This window comes from Erythranthe guttata, chromosome 7, assembly GCF_056151865.1.
Source record: "Erythranthe guttata isolate IM_541 chromosome 7, IM_541, whole genome shotgun sequence".
Classification (NCBI taxonomy): Eukaryota; Viridiplantae; Streptophyta; class Magnoliopsida; order Lamiales; family Phrymaceae; genus Erythranthe; species Erythranthe guttata.
Window position 1 is genome coordinate 12,149,341 of NC_142539.1, and position 14,138 is coordinate 12,163,478.

General features: G+C 33.8%; 1 pseudogene across 1 annotated transcript; it reads left to right on the forward strand.

Annotated features, from left to right (window-relative positions):
• Nucleotides 1–507: 507 nt before the first annotated feature.
• LOC105953926 (uncharacterized) lies at nucleotides 508–4,404 on the forward strand (annotated as a pseudogene). The gene is made up of 3 exons (XR_016032256.1): nucleotides 508–1,419; nucleotides 1,581–1,796; nucleotides 2,397–4,404. The product of XR_016032256.1 is annotated as an uncharacterized LOC105953926 (transcript).
• The last annotated feature ends 9,734 nt before the right edge of the window (nucleotides 4,405–14,138 follow it).

Genomic DNA, 14,138 nt, shown 5'->3' on the forward strand with positions numbered 1-14,138 from the left:
AATTCTTTATGATTTTTAGGGTAAATTTCACCTACACCCCTGAAGTATGCTGAAATAACTTTAAGGTCCTTGTGGTCTTGATAATTACAGTCACCCCTGAAATATTGTTAGAAACTCAAATGGGATAATGCATTGCATACGTTATTCAGATAAAATTTGAACGGGATATTAGTTTCAGGATGTAGTGGAGACAACATAGAGCTAGTGGTGATTTAAGAAATGTTGGGGGAGCCATGTCAGCCCTTAGATCGATGTTGTCTCCATCACTTCCTGAAACTAATAGTCCGTTAGAAATCTATCAGAATCACGTATCTAATGCATTATCCCGTTACAGTTTCTAACGATGTTTCAGGGGAGCGATTGTAATTACCGATACTATAGAGACCTTAAAGTTATTTTAGCATACCTCAGGAGTGTAGGTATAATTTACCCTACTTTTTTTTTTTGTGTTTTCCCTTTATAAATTTCAACCGAAACTATATACAAATCATAAACTCAAGACTTTTTTCTTTGCATTCAAGAATTGGATAACTCTCTTCTCTATATAGATATCACCATTGTATTTTGCAGCCATGGAGAAAACTTGCTATTACATTCTTGCATGTACATCAGTCCTACTCCAAATATCGTGTTCTTGCGTAGCCGTAAAAAAATCAACCACCCTCGCCGTAGATCAATTCTCTCTCTTTGTTCTTAAATCACACGTCAATTTGGACCCTTATGGTATTATTACAAGCAACTGGACCAATTCGAGCTCTATCTGTAGCTGGATTGGCGTCACCTGCGATTTGCGCAACCATCGAGTGACTGCACTGAATATTTCCCACATGAGTCTCTCGGGCACAATTCCACCACAAATAGAAAACCTTTCCTTCCTTGTTTCACTCGATCTTAGTTTCAACCTTTTCAGTGGTGTTATTCCTCAACAATTGTCTCTTCTACACAAATTGAAGTTTATCTCCTTACAAAATAATAGCTTTACCGGTTTCATCCCGAGTTCCCTCTCTAATCTGACAAATCTACGAGTTGTTGATTTTTCTTTGAATTCTCTTCAAGGAAATATTCCACATGTGTTAGGGAGGCTTCATAATCTGCACACTTTAAACATGGACTACAATCATCTCTCCGGTCCTATACCGTCATCCGTATTTAACCTGTCGGCCTTGAAAGTTATATCTTTCCGAGAAAACGAATTGAGTGGCAGCATTCCAAGTGACATGTGTAGTAAACTTCCACTTCTTCAAGAAATTGGCCTATATTTCAATAAGCTGAGTGGCGAAATTCCATCGAGTCTATCCGAATGTTCACAACTTCGATTGGTATCGTTGTCCGACAACTTATTTAGTGGGAAGATACCTAGAGACATTGTCAAGCTAAAATTTCTTCAGATTTTAAATCTCGCGAATAACAATATAAATGGTATAATACCTCACATTCTTGTTGAACAATATAATTGACATTGATTTTCTCTTCTTTAATTTCAAGCTCCATCACAATTTCATTCAAGAAAGTTGAAAACCTCAATATCATGATGATTATATATTTTTCTAAGAGCTTTTGTTTTTTTTGGTGTTCCATAGGTGTTATCCCGTTCGAGATTGGGAATCTTCAGAACCTGACTGAATTTGCCATTGATCGAAATCAGATTAGTGGTACAATTCCCCTCAGTATCTTCAATATTTCTTCTCTCCAGCTTTTACGACTACATCACAATCATCTGTACGGAAACCTTCCAAAAGATATCGGGAATCTTACAAAGCTCAACGAATTGGATATCTCAGTAAACAATTTAACAGGTAAGACTTGTGTTAGAATTATTTCGTGCAAATATTGTAATATGTGTCAAATCAATTCTAGATTCAGTTTTAGTTACTATTTTGTTAAGTGTTGCAACGGTTGATAAAACAGTAATAAAGACACAAATTTTAATGTGGTCTTCTAAGCTCTCCTCCTGAAGAACCGATCTTCTTTTCTCTTCAAAGAAGCAAGTTTGAATCTTGATTTTTCTTATGAAAAATTCTATTTGAGAGAGCAGCAAAAGTAAGAGCAGACAAAATAATTTATGTTAGAGATTCTTAATCACGTAGGAGATATATTAAGATATGGAAGATTTTTTTTTTTATTATAAACCAAATTACAAATAAATGACATTTAATAAAATAAAATAATAAGTTCCCTTCTTGGATTCACACGCACATGACGTGTGTAATATATGGGTTAAAGAATTCCCCCCTTCTCTCAAGTCTCGTAATGAGATAAAAATTTAATTTTTATTTGATTTTATCCCCACATGAAATTATAATTCAAATAGGATTCTAACAATTTGCAATATTATTAGTTTCTTTATAGTTGCAATGTTTAACTTTTTTATTTTGTTTATTTATTTATCTTAACAGGTGGTTTACCGCGAGAAATTGGCAAAATTTACCAACTGGAAGTATTACAATTGTACTCCAACTCCTTCACTGGTTTTATTCCATTAGAGATCTTTAACATGTCAAATCTTATAGATATTGATCTTTCAGAAAATAGTCTGTTAGGTAGTCTTCCAACTAATTTAGGTCACGGATTACCCGTTCTTCAGACATTTTATCTCCATACAAACTACCTCACTGGAATAATACCCGATTCCATTACTAATTGTTCTAAACTCATAATTCTCCAACTCACTTTAAACCAGTTCACTGGTTTTGTACCTCATTTTCTAGGTAACCTAAGACACCTGGAATATATAACCCTAGCTGCCAACAATCTAAGGACCGAATCAACTTCTTCGGAGTTGAGCTTCATAACTTCCTTGACAAATTGCAGATCATTAAGAGTGCTCGCAATTGGTGATAATCCTTTAGGTGGCATCCTTCCAGCTTCCATTGGGAATTTATCTACCTCGCTGCAGTATTTATATGCCTACAATTGTAAAATTAATGGTGTCATTCCTGCAGAAATCGGCAATATAAGCAACCTTGTGAATCTTTCTTTAGACACGAACGAGTTGTCTGGTAGCATTCCACTTACTATCAACTATTTGCAGAAGCTTCAAGGATTATATTTATATGAAAACAATATGAGAGGTTCCATTCCAGAGGGTCTTTGTGATTTACACAGCTTGGTTAATTTATATTTAAGCCAAAATAAATTTTCTGGTCCAATACCCGAATGTTTAGGAAATATCACATCTTTAAGAGAACTGTCTCTAGGATCTAACATGCTGACTTCAAGCATACCATCAAGCATATGGCGCCTCACGGATTTGATGTACTTAGACTTATCGTCAAATTCTTTGATTGGATTTCTACCTCCAGAAATAGGTAATTTAGTGAAAACAATTCAGATCAATCTATCAATGAACCAGTTTTCAGAGTCTATTCCAAGCACAATCGAGAATTTAATATCTTTGAATGGTCTGTTTTTGGCACATAATCTACTGAAAGGTTCTATTCCCGATTCTGTGGGGAGGATGATCAGTTTGGTATGTATAGACTTGTCTTACAATAGCCTCTCCGGCTCAATCCCAAAGTCTTTTGAAGCACTTCAATACCTCGACTACCTTAATGTCTCTTTCAATGCTCTGAGAGGAGAAATTCCCACTGGGGGTCATTTCGTAAACTTCACTATCGAGTCTTTTAAAGGGAATGATGCATTATGTGGAATTCCAAGGTTCAATGTACCACTTTGCAATCATAATGTTTCCAAACACATGTCAAGGATGAAAAATGTGCGCTTAGCTTTATTTATTGCTAGTGGAGTTGTTGCATTGATCTCGCTTCTCTCTTTGGCCTTCATTTTCGTAAGATACAAAAGAAAAAATAAGGCAATCAATGGAATTGACGAGCTGGTTACCACTGTACCAGAAAGAATTTCGTATTACGAACTCCTACAAGCAACTGAACACTTCAGTGAGGCGAATTTAATAGGCATGGGGAGTTTTGGTTCTGTGTACAAAGCCGTTCGAAGAGATGGGAAGATTTCCGCTGTCAAGGTCTTCAATTCGCTATCGGAAGCTGCTTGTATAAGCTTCGGAGTCGAATGTGAAGTATTGCGCAACATTCGCCACAGAATCTTACCAACGTCATTAGCAGTTGCTCAAACGAGGATTTCAAGGCACTGGTACTTGAATACATGCCAAATGGAAACCTCGACAAATGGCTATACTCCCACAACTATTGCTTGAATCTCATGCAAAGATTGAACATAATGATCGATGTTGCATGTGCGTTAGAATATCTTCACCATGGCTATTCGATTCTCATTGTTCATTGCGATTTGAAGCCAAGCAATGTGTTGTTAGACGAAGAGATGGTTGCCCACGTGAGTGATTTCGGGATAGCAAAATTGTTGGGCGAAGGTGAGAGCACTATGCACACCAACACCCTAGCAACAATGGGTTACATTGCACCAGGTTAGTTAATATTCTCACTTCAACCCATGTCATTTTTATATATTATCAATTGAATTTCACTTTTGATCATTTACTGCTTTATACAATATTATTGTTGTTTACAGAGTATGGTTTGGAAGGGCTAGTTTCGACAAGGTGTGATGTTTATAACTATGGAGTGATGGTGATGGAAACTTTTACGAGAAAAAAACCGAGTGATGATATGTTTGATGGAGATTTAACCTTAAAGAATTGGGTTCAAAGCTCACTTAATAACGAGTCATCAATTGAGGTTATAGATGCCAATTTATTGAATACAGAAAACGTACAAGGCTTTGAAAAAAACGAGCAATGTGTATCTTCAGTACTAGATTTGGCTTTGAAGTGTTGTGCGGAGTCTTCAGGTGATAGAATAGACATGAAAAAAGTTCTAACAGAGCTGCAAAAAATCAAAGGTCGATTTTCCCGTAGTGATCTGGCCTGAAATATAAGATTATGCCCAAGTACCACTGATGCTGTTTGTTTGCTAGTATATATATATATATATATATATATATATATATATATATATATATATATATATATATATATATATATATATATATATATATATATATATATATATATATATATATATATTTTTTTTTTTTTAATTTGAATAAGTTTTTGTAATGTGATTATAGTATGATGGAAACTCTTCCGGTGATTAGTTTTGTACTTAGATTTTGGAAAAATACTTTTGCCTTGTTGAATTCAGGTTCGTTTTCTCTTATAAAAAGAGACTAATCCTTTACCCAAACCAGACAAAAACTAAGTCAAGTTTCTGAAATTTGAGGTAAATTCAGAGAAGTTTCTTCATTATTGAGGATTTGAGCTAGGTTCCAACTAATATGCAGGACATATAATCAAATCAAAATAAACACGGAGAAAAATTATCATCAACCCAAAAGTATATGCTATGCATTGTAACTCACCTTGTCGTCGAGCTTTCCATCTGAGTCGTTGATTATACTAGACCTTTCCAACTTGGAAATCGACAGATGAAAAATTCAGACAAGAAGGACAAAACTAGAGTTGCCAGCAAAGTATAACCATTACGTTACATATATGTTAGAGAAACATATATGAGTTTGTGGTCAACAGAACAATCATCATTGGAGCATTTCCACAAACAAGTGGAACTCGTAAGGAATCGTAAGTCGTAATTTTTTTCCTTTAAAATGTTATCAATATTAATATATTAAATAATTTACACATATTTATGAGACATTGATTCGTAATAAGTAAGAAATATATTGCATTGAAAAATCTACAACTAAACGACAAATGTTCTATGATTTACATGCTAAAATTTAAAATCTAATAGTAAATGGGCTTTCAAAATTTTAACACAATAAAAGCAAAATATTTAGTATTAAAAGTCAAAAGAGCGTGATTTATCATCCTTTTATTTGTAATACTCATTAATATAAATATGTATTATTATTTGATAGAATGAATAAAGAATAAAAAATAAAGATCCAATATAAATTCACGAGCGATGTCAATTGATGGCAATCGACACATCAGAGTAAATCAAATAAAATATTGAGAAAAAAAAAAGAATCACAATAAAACTCTCTTGAATCTATTCCAACTTTAAAATATAATTATATTTATAAAGTATAATAAAAATATTAGCAATTTTATTTAATATTGTTGAGAAGTGAGCCCACAAATGAATTTCGTGATGTGGGCCCAAACTTTTAATTCTAGTAGCCCAAATCAATGAATTTGGCCCAAGCAACTTAAGCCCACTACCCAAGTCTGATCTGATCTTGACCGTCTATCTTGTGTGATTGATATTGGACGTTCATTTGCTCTCTCTTACTCTCCTCCCTCTCAACATTAACAGCTCATTCAGCTGTGTGTTTCTCTCTCTTTTTGTCTCATTCTCTCTCTAGTACCTTTGTCATCCTTGTCTCTTTCACAGAATTAGCATGCAAAATAGGTTAAACATAACACATAAGATTTTGCATTCTAACAAATTTAAACACAAATTGATCACCTTTCATAATCCTTTGGCAAACATGTCCCAATTACCATGCAAACCACTATCCTCTAACACAACAAAAGACAACAGGTTACTACTCAAATCAGGAACATGCCTAACATTTTTTAAGTAGAAGTTCAAAACGAAATTCAAACTTAAGGCAAATAGTTCCAATTTAAATTACATTTATACCACTGCTATCAACCATAGACACATTACCATTTTTCAATTTCATATATGATGAGAATAAGAGCATTTTAGGTGTCATATGCTCTGTGCATGCAGAGTCAAAGATCCAATCACAGAGAGATAAAATAACTTAATTCACAAAGCCATTCACATAATCACCAATCATGAACACATCACCAAGAATATCAGTTACAACATTAGGTTGTGCTTTCCACAGTTGTAATATTTTGTGCTTTTAACATTGTTCTTACTCCACACATTGCCCTTTTTAGGTTTTTTAAAAGAGTGATTTTGGTTATTATTACTTGAAGAAACCTTGTTTTGAAACTTGTTTTTAGGCTTTCCTTTCCTTGTTTTCACAGCGTCAGCTTCAATAACATCCTCACTGTTATTTCGAGCTACAGTTAACTGATTTTCGTGAGACAGAAGAATTGCCTAATTGGTTATTCGGGAACAATAACTTTTCTTCGATAGAGACAATAACACAACTCGAATGCAACAAGTTGGGATGTCTGCTGTCTCGAGAAGCCATGCTACGTCTCACCAACTTAACGAAGTTAGTCATCCTCAATTGTCCGATGTTATATAGATATAAAAGGTGGAGATGGCTATAAATGTTAGTATACTAATTATTGGATTTACCATTTTCTTTTCTTTGATATCTCTTGTATAAAGAGAGTTTTACTCTTCATCCGAACTAGATGTTATCCAAACATGAAAGTTTTCAACTGCAGTTCATTAATATTATTCTTTACTTATTTATTAAAAACTCTCAAATTTTTTAATTGCATCTTACACCCTAGTAATAACATAGATTGGTGACTTGCACCCCAAAATTCTAAATTTGGCAAAGCGCACCCTTAAATTATTTATCTCTTGACAACTTGCACTCCGTTTGTATTTCTCGCGAGATTTTCATTTGAATGAAGGGCATAATTGTCTTAAAAATCTAATATTTATCTTTCTTCATCTAGGGTATATTAAAGCTTCTATTCTAATTATTTCATTTACTACCACTTGCATGAAAAGTCATTTTTTTTTAATTACAAGAAAGTTCAGAAAAATATATTTTTATCGATACCACATTTATTATAGTAAATTACGCCCACCTCCCTAAGGTAAGGTGAAATTACAAAAAAAAAAAGGGAAAAAACTTCTTATTTGGATAATTACAACTACCCCTCAACTATGAATATTCTTACATGTGCATCCTTATGGTGTTAAATTTAGTGAAATCTTCTAGATTATGTGGAATATTCTTCAGTTTGTACCCTTTTTACCCTATTTTAGCTCCATATTTTGAAACGAGATTATCATACGATGTGTCTCTTAGCTTGTAAATAACATATTATTGTGCATCAGAAACTGTCACTTTACACAAACGAGTACAAACTAGTTTCGATCTCAGTAGTAGAGGTCTTCGACTGAATATACGAACGACCCATATCTAACATTATATCCACTTCTTTCTTATACTGCAAAGTTCCATCAATTTATTATTATTATTATTATTATTAAGAAATAAAATTTTTTGAATTTTTATTTTTTCACCAATTCGAATACTTCTATAACGCAGAATTTTCAACTTCATAGTAATGTGTTCAAACATCATCGTACTAAAATTGTTTTCTTGTTTTTGTCACTGTTGGAAGCATCTTTATTTCTAAATCAACCAAAAAACAAGTAACAATATGCATAATATTAATGCAAAAGAAAAGAACACTAAAAAAAACAAAATTTGAGAAACGCAAACTCCATCATGCTATAATAATGTTTCAAGATTTGATTAAGACTAGTGTTTGGTTGCTGTTATTGAGCCTCTCAGTCACCAATTTGCTGATGCAGTAAGCCGCGGCGAGGTCACCTGGTCCGTCAGCGACGACAACCAAAAAAGGGAAGAAATCTTATAATTAGTAGGAAAAATTACGGCAACCTCTGATGTAAGGTCAAATTACGAAAAAATCCTTCAAGTTTGCATAATCACCCCTCAACTATGTGTTGTCTTACGAAAAACCCCCTTCAGTTGGTAAATTTAGGGGTGTTCATTAGGTAAAATCGTACCGAAAGTTTGGTATGCCAAAATTTCAATACCGTTTATCATACGGTTCAAATAACCGAATTACCCAAATTTTATTAAAAATATTGAAGAATTTGTTTTTTTTTAAAATGTTTTAAATTAATTTTAGGGTTAATAGCATTTCGCCACCTGGACTTTGCCTGTTTTTGCACTTTGCCACCTTAACTAAAAAAAGTTGCAAGTGCCCACCCAAACTCAGTTTTTTGACGCACATAACCACCTAAGGGGAATATTCCGGCGAATATTCTCATTTTTCAACGCACGCGCGATGCACATGCGAAAGTACAAGGGTTTTTTCGTCTTTTCACCTCAAAATATCATAAGAGGGTGAAATTGAAAGTACCAGGAACTCAATTGAACTTAATTTGAAACTTTCACAAATTTGAAATTAATTGAAGCTATATATATAGTTACAAATTATCTATAGTTATATATATAGTGACATAAAGTCTAGACGACTGTAGCATGAATCCAACTTCACAAAGGCACTTCATCGAATCTTATTCTCTGCATGTCATAAAATTATAATAAAAGCAAAACCTGCGACAAAAAAAATACTAGTTAAATAGCAAAATGGAACATGCGAGTTAGATTACATGAAAAATACAAAAAAACCATGATTTTTTCTTTTGTTGATAAATTTACTGAACTTAAATCGACTACAAATGACTATAGTATACTACAAGTCCTATAGTCATGTATAGTTATATGTAGCCATGACTATACATATAAATATACATGACTACATATGACTGACTATATATGACTGTATATGACTAAATATAACTGTATATTCACCTGAGTCAAATCACCCATGTAAGTAACCACTACTGGTTAAATTTCTGTTACAGACAGACAAAGCTCTCACACATTAGGCATTTCGAATCATCTTCAAATAAATACAAAAAATAAATTACATATGATTTATAATAAAAAAATCAAATTACATGAAAAATACAAAAAAACATGATTTTTTTTTTGTTGATAAATTTACTGAACTAAAATCGACTACAAATAACTATATTATATTACAAGTCCTATAGTCATGTATAGTTATATGTAGTCATGACTATACATGACTACATGTGACTGACTATATATGACTGTATATGACTAAATATAAATGTATATTCACCTGACTCAAATCACCCATGTAAGTAACCACTACTGGTCAAATTTTCATTACAGACAAACAATGCTCTCACACTTTAGGCATTTCGAATCATCTTCAAATAAATACAAAAAATAAATTACATATGATTTATAATAAAAAAATCAAATTAATCCAAAGAAAAATATTTTAATATTAATTGTTCACAGATCTTCAAAAACATAGTAGATCTGATTTTTTTTCTTATATAAATGCAGTAAATATATACAAATCGAACACCACCAATTCCAGATCTGAAATTCACCATTAGATCTGACTACACATCGTCGGATCACAATTTAAAATTTTCGAATTCAATTGGTTTTCATAAAAAAAACCAATAAAATAAGGTGAAATAGTGATAAGAATTGAGATCATAAAAAAATAAATTAAAAATGGATTGAGATTCATAAATAAAAAAAATAACTTAAAAAAGTGAAGTGAATGGTTTAGTAACGAGTTGAAGGTGGTGGGAGGAGCAACGACGGCCGGCACAAGGCCGTGGCGGAGCAGCGGCGCAAGGCTTTGGTGGAGCAACGACACAAGGGGGTGGCGAAGCACCGAAGCAGCAGAGCGGCGGAGCGCGGGAGCATCGGAGAAGGCGGAGGGGTGGAGAAGGCGGAGAAGCGGAGAAACGGAGAAGGCGGGGAAGCGGAGAAGCGACGGTGGGAGGTGAGAGAGAGAAGAGAACAAGAATTTTGAGAGAGAGAGAGAGAGAGAGAGAGAGAGAGAGAGAGAGAGAGAGAGAGAGAGAGAGAGAGAGAGAGAGAGCGTGGGAGGAGGGAGAGAGAAGAGAAAACGGCTGGGAGAAGGGAGAGAGAAATTAACGAGAGTTGATGAGAGGGTTAGGGTTTTAAATTATAACTAAAAAGGCAAAACTAGTATTTCAATTTGTCTAGGGAGTCTATCAAATTAAGATTAGAATTTGGGTTTTTGACTAGGAAAGAAAAATCCATAGGACCTATCCCTATATATTTTCAAAACTAGGGGGTTATCTCTCATTTCCCCTATATTTTAAAGGGTGGTTTTATACTCTGGCACTTTTTTGGCGTGCATGCACGTTTTTACCATAACTTTTTTTTTTTAATCTTTTGACTATATTTTTTTTACTTTTTACATTTTTTCACCAAACTCTATAAACTTTTACAATAACTCAAATCCCAACATTCAAGTTAAAAAAAAAAAAAAGAGATATTCAATAATTTCTGAAATGGATTCAATGAATATAGATCTGCAGGTAACGTTTTCATTTTTCTCGAAAATTCATGTGTTCGTGCGTTTTTACATGACCACATGCTACGTGGTCGTGTAATATCACACGAACACATGAATTATTACGTTTTATTTCTTGAGTTCGTGTGGTTTTGCACGAACACATTACATGTGTTCGCGCAAAACCACACGAACAGAAGAATATATATATATATATATATATATATATATATATATATATATATATATATATATATATATATATAATTTTTTTTGTTCATGCGAGTTCAAACGAGCACCTTTGTCACTGGTCGTGTGAATAGACACGAGACCTGAGAAGTTGCTCATGTGAATTTACACGAACACTTTCTTGTTTATTTACTTTAATATTGTGTTAACTATATTTATCTGAAAATAAGAAGTATACTGATGATTCTAGTTATTTAGATCACCTGGGGTAGTGTGGTAAACGAGTTGGGAGAGCAAAGCGGATTAATAACTTATCAATTAGATGGTCCTGAGGTCCCTACGAAATTAACACACGCGAACTAAGCCGGGGGTTGATCCGGCGCAAACCCCTCCGACGCTCAAGTCAGATGTACGGATCGTGGAGATTATAGAGAGAATATGAATTCTAGAATCTTGTAAATAATAGAACGTACCTTAACAAAATGAGTAAAACCTCTATTTATATGTCGTTTATTGGGTTGGGTTTGCTTTGTTGGGTCCAAGCCTTATTTGAAGGTGATTTGGGATTTTGTGTAGCGGGCCCACATAATAGAAGAATTGTGGGCCCATTGGGTCGGTCCAATTAAGTATATCTTTAAGCCCCCAACTCTCGAGTTGAGGCGAGAGACTTGTCGAAAGGGTGTCAGTTCGTGTTGAGAGTTAGATTTGTCGTACGTTGACTTATTTCCGTTGTTGTATAAATAATTGTTTTTGTAAAAAAAAAGGGGGAATATATTTATTTGGCAGGAAGATATATATTTAAGGTTTTAAATATTATATCAGTGCCAAATAAATTGAGTCCTTTTATGGCGGTGAGAAGTTAATTACAACTCTTGTGAATAAGTATGGGTCAGTAATTTTATTTTTTTGTTTTTTCTCTGTGTTCTTCTTTGTATTTTTTGTGGTAGAGTAGAAGTTTATCCCTTGTGTAAGTATTTCTTTGGGAAGAGAATTTTTTCATGTCGAATCCGGGTAAATCGAAATCCTTGCGAATTAAAATTCGAGATCCGGTTAAAGGGAGCAAGATGCCGTTTGGTACTGTTTGTATGGAACGCGAGAAGCTTGTAGTGTGAGGTGCGAAAATCGGGTCCTCGGCGGTGTTGGGGATCGGGCACGTGTATGCAGCGGAAAACAAAAAAAATATTTTATTTATATAAACTAATTTATATAAACAAGCACGTGCACAATAAAAAGGGAAACTACAGTTTGCACCCCTAAACTATAGGGCTTGTCACAAACACCCATCAACTACAAAACGTAACAAAATGACCCTTGTGATTTGTGGTCAACGTCTGCAATACTAACACCGTTACTTTTCATGTTCATTTACTTATTTGTCCTCAAACTTTAATTAATAAAATAGGAAACCCCTTCCTCTTTCCTCTCTCATGTTCTTCTTTTTGCCTGCCTCTTGTTCTTCTTTTTACTTTACCAAATCGACAATATTTTCCTCTCACCGCCATTATCTTCCTTCTCCGCTCGTCGGTTGATTTCAGCCCCATACACTTCCTTAATGGTGAAATTGCAGCCTTCCATCTCCAACGCGTCGTCCCACGGCGAGAACAACAAAGGCGCCATTGTTGTTAGTTTGTAGCAGCTTCATTAAATTGAAATTGAATACTCCGGCCGACGACGCCGACTGTTGTTGCCACCATCTTACTATTTGGAGAGGGAAAAGAGTCCGCTCGAGAACCGATTTCGCTATTTGGAAGGCACAAATAATTGGTGTGCTTGAACTAGAGAAGGCATAAGCCATCGGAGAAGAGAAGGCATAAGCTGACTTGGGTTTTGTTTTTTTTGTTTTTTTTTTCTCTTTTTTATAATTAATTATATTTTTATTTCCAACACTATATTTCATTATCATCATGATATATTAGGATTTAATATACAATTTTGTGGGCTGATAAAGAAAAACTGTATGTTTGTTGTGAATTGTGATGTAAAGATTTGGGAAATCAAATATTCTAACTTTTTACCGATAAAAAAAGGATTTTGTGTGCTGTAAAGATTTTTGGTTCAATTTTGTGTATTTGTTGGTAATATATATATATATATATATATATATATATATATATATATATATATATATATATATATATATATATATATATATATATATATATATATATATATATATATATATATATATATATATATAACCTATATATAGAGGGTAAAAACGTCAAAAAAATGTTGCAGCCACAAAAGTGATTAAAATTGAAAAAAGTCAACACGCCACATCATCACATACAAACAGATTGAAAACGGAGGGGCCATTTTGTTCCGTTTTGTAGTCCAGGGGGTGTTTGTGACAATCCCTATAGCTCAGGGGTGCAAACTGTACTTTCCCCCACAATAAATTACAATTAATTGCGTACATTTTCGCTTCCAATCACCTACAAACATGCTCGCATATATAATTAATTTAAATAACATAAATTAAATCATCATAGCATGCTCGCGAAATTAAAACAAATAACAAACATGCTCAACGAACGATTCACATAAACACATAATCGAACATATAGATTCATGTGATTCAATAATCAATTAACATACATTAATCTCAATTAATATAAATTAATTAATACATGTATATTAATTAGAGAAAACGATATGTTACCCTTGAAGCGTGAATCGAACGAAGATTCGAGAAGATGGCTAGCTACTCTTCCCACTCCAACTGATCCAACCTGTTTGCTGATCTGAAATTACAGCTCTGCTCCGAATTCAATATCTCCATGGTTATCTACTGGATGGACAATTCCTTCTGGACGATTGTATATTTATGAGTTGCGAAGCTTCTGCCAAACTTTCACGTCCATCTGATCACCGGTTGATTTATGGACAATTTTCTCGCCGGACTGCGCAG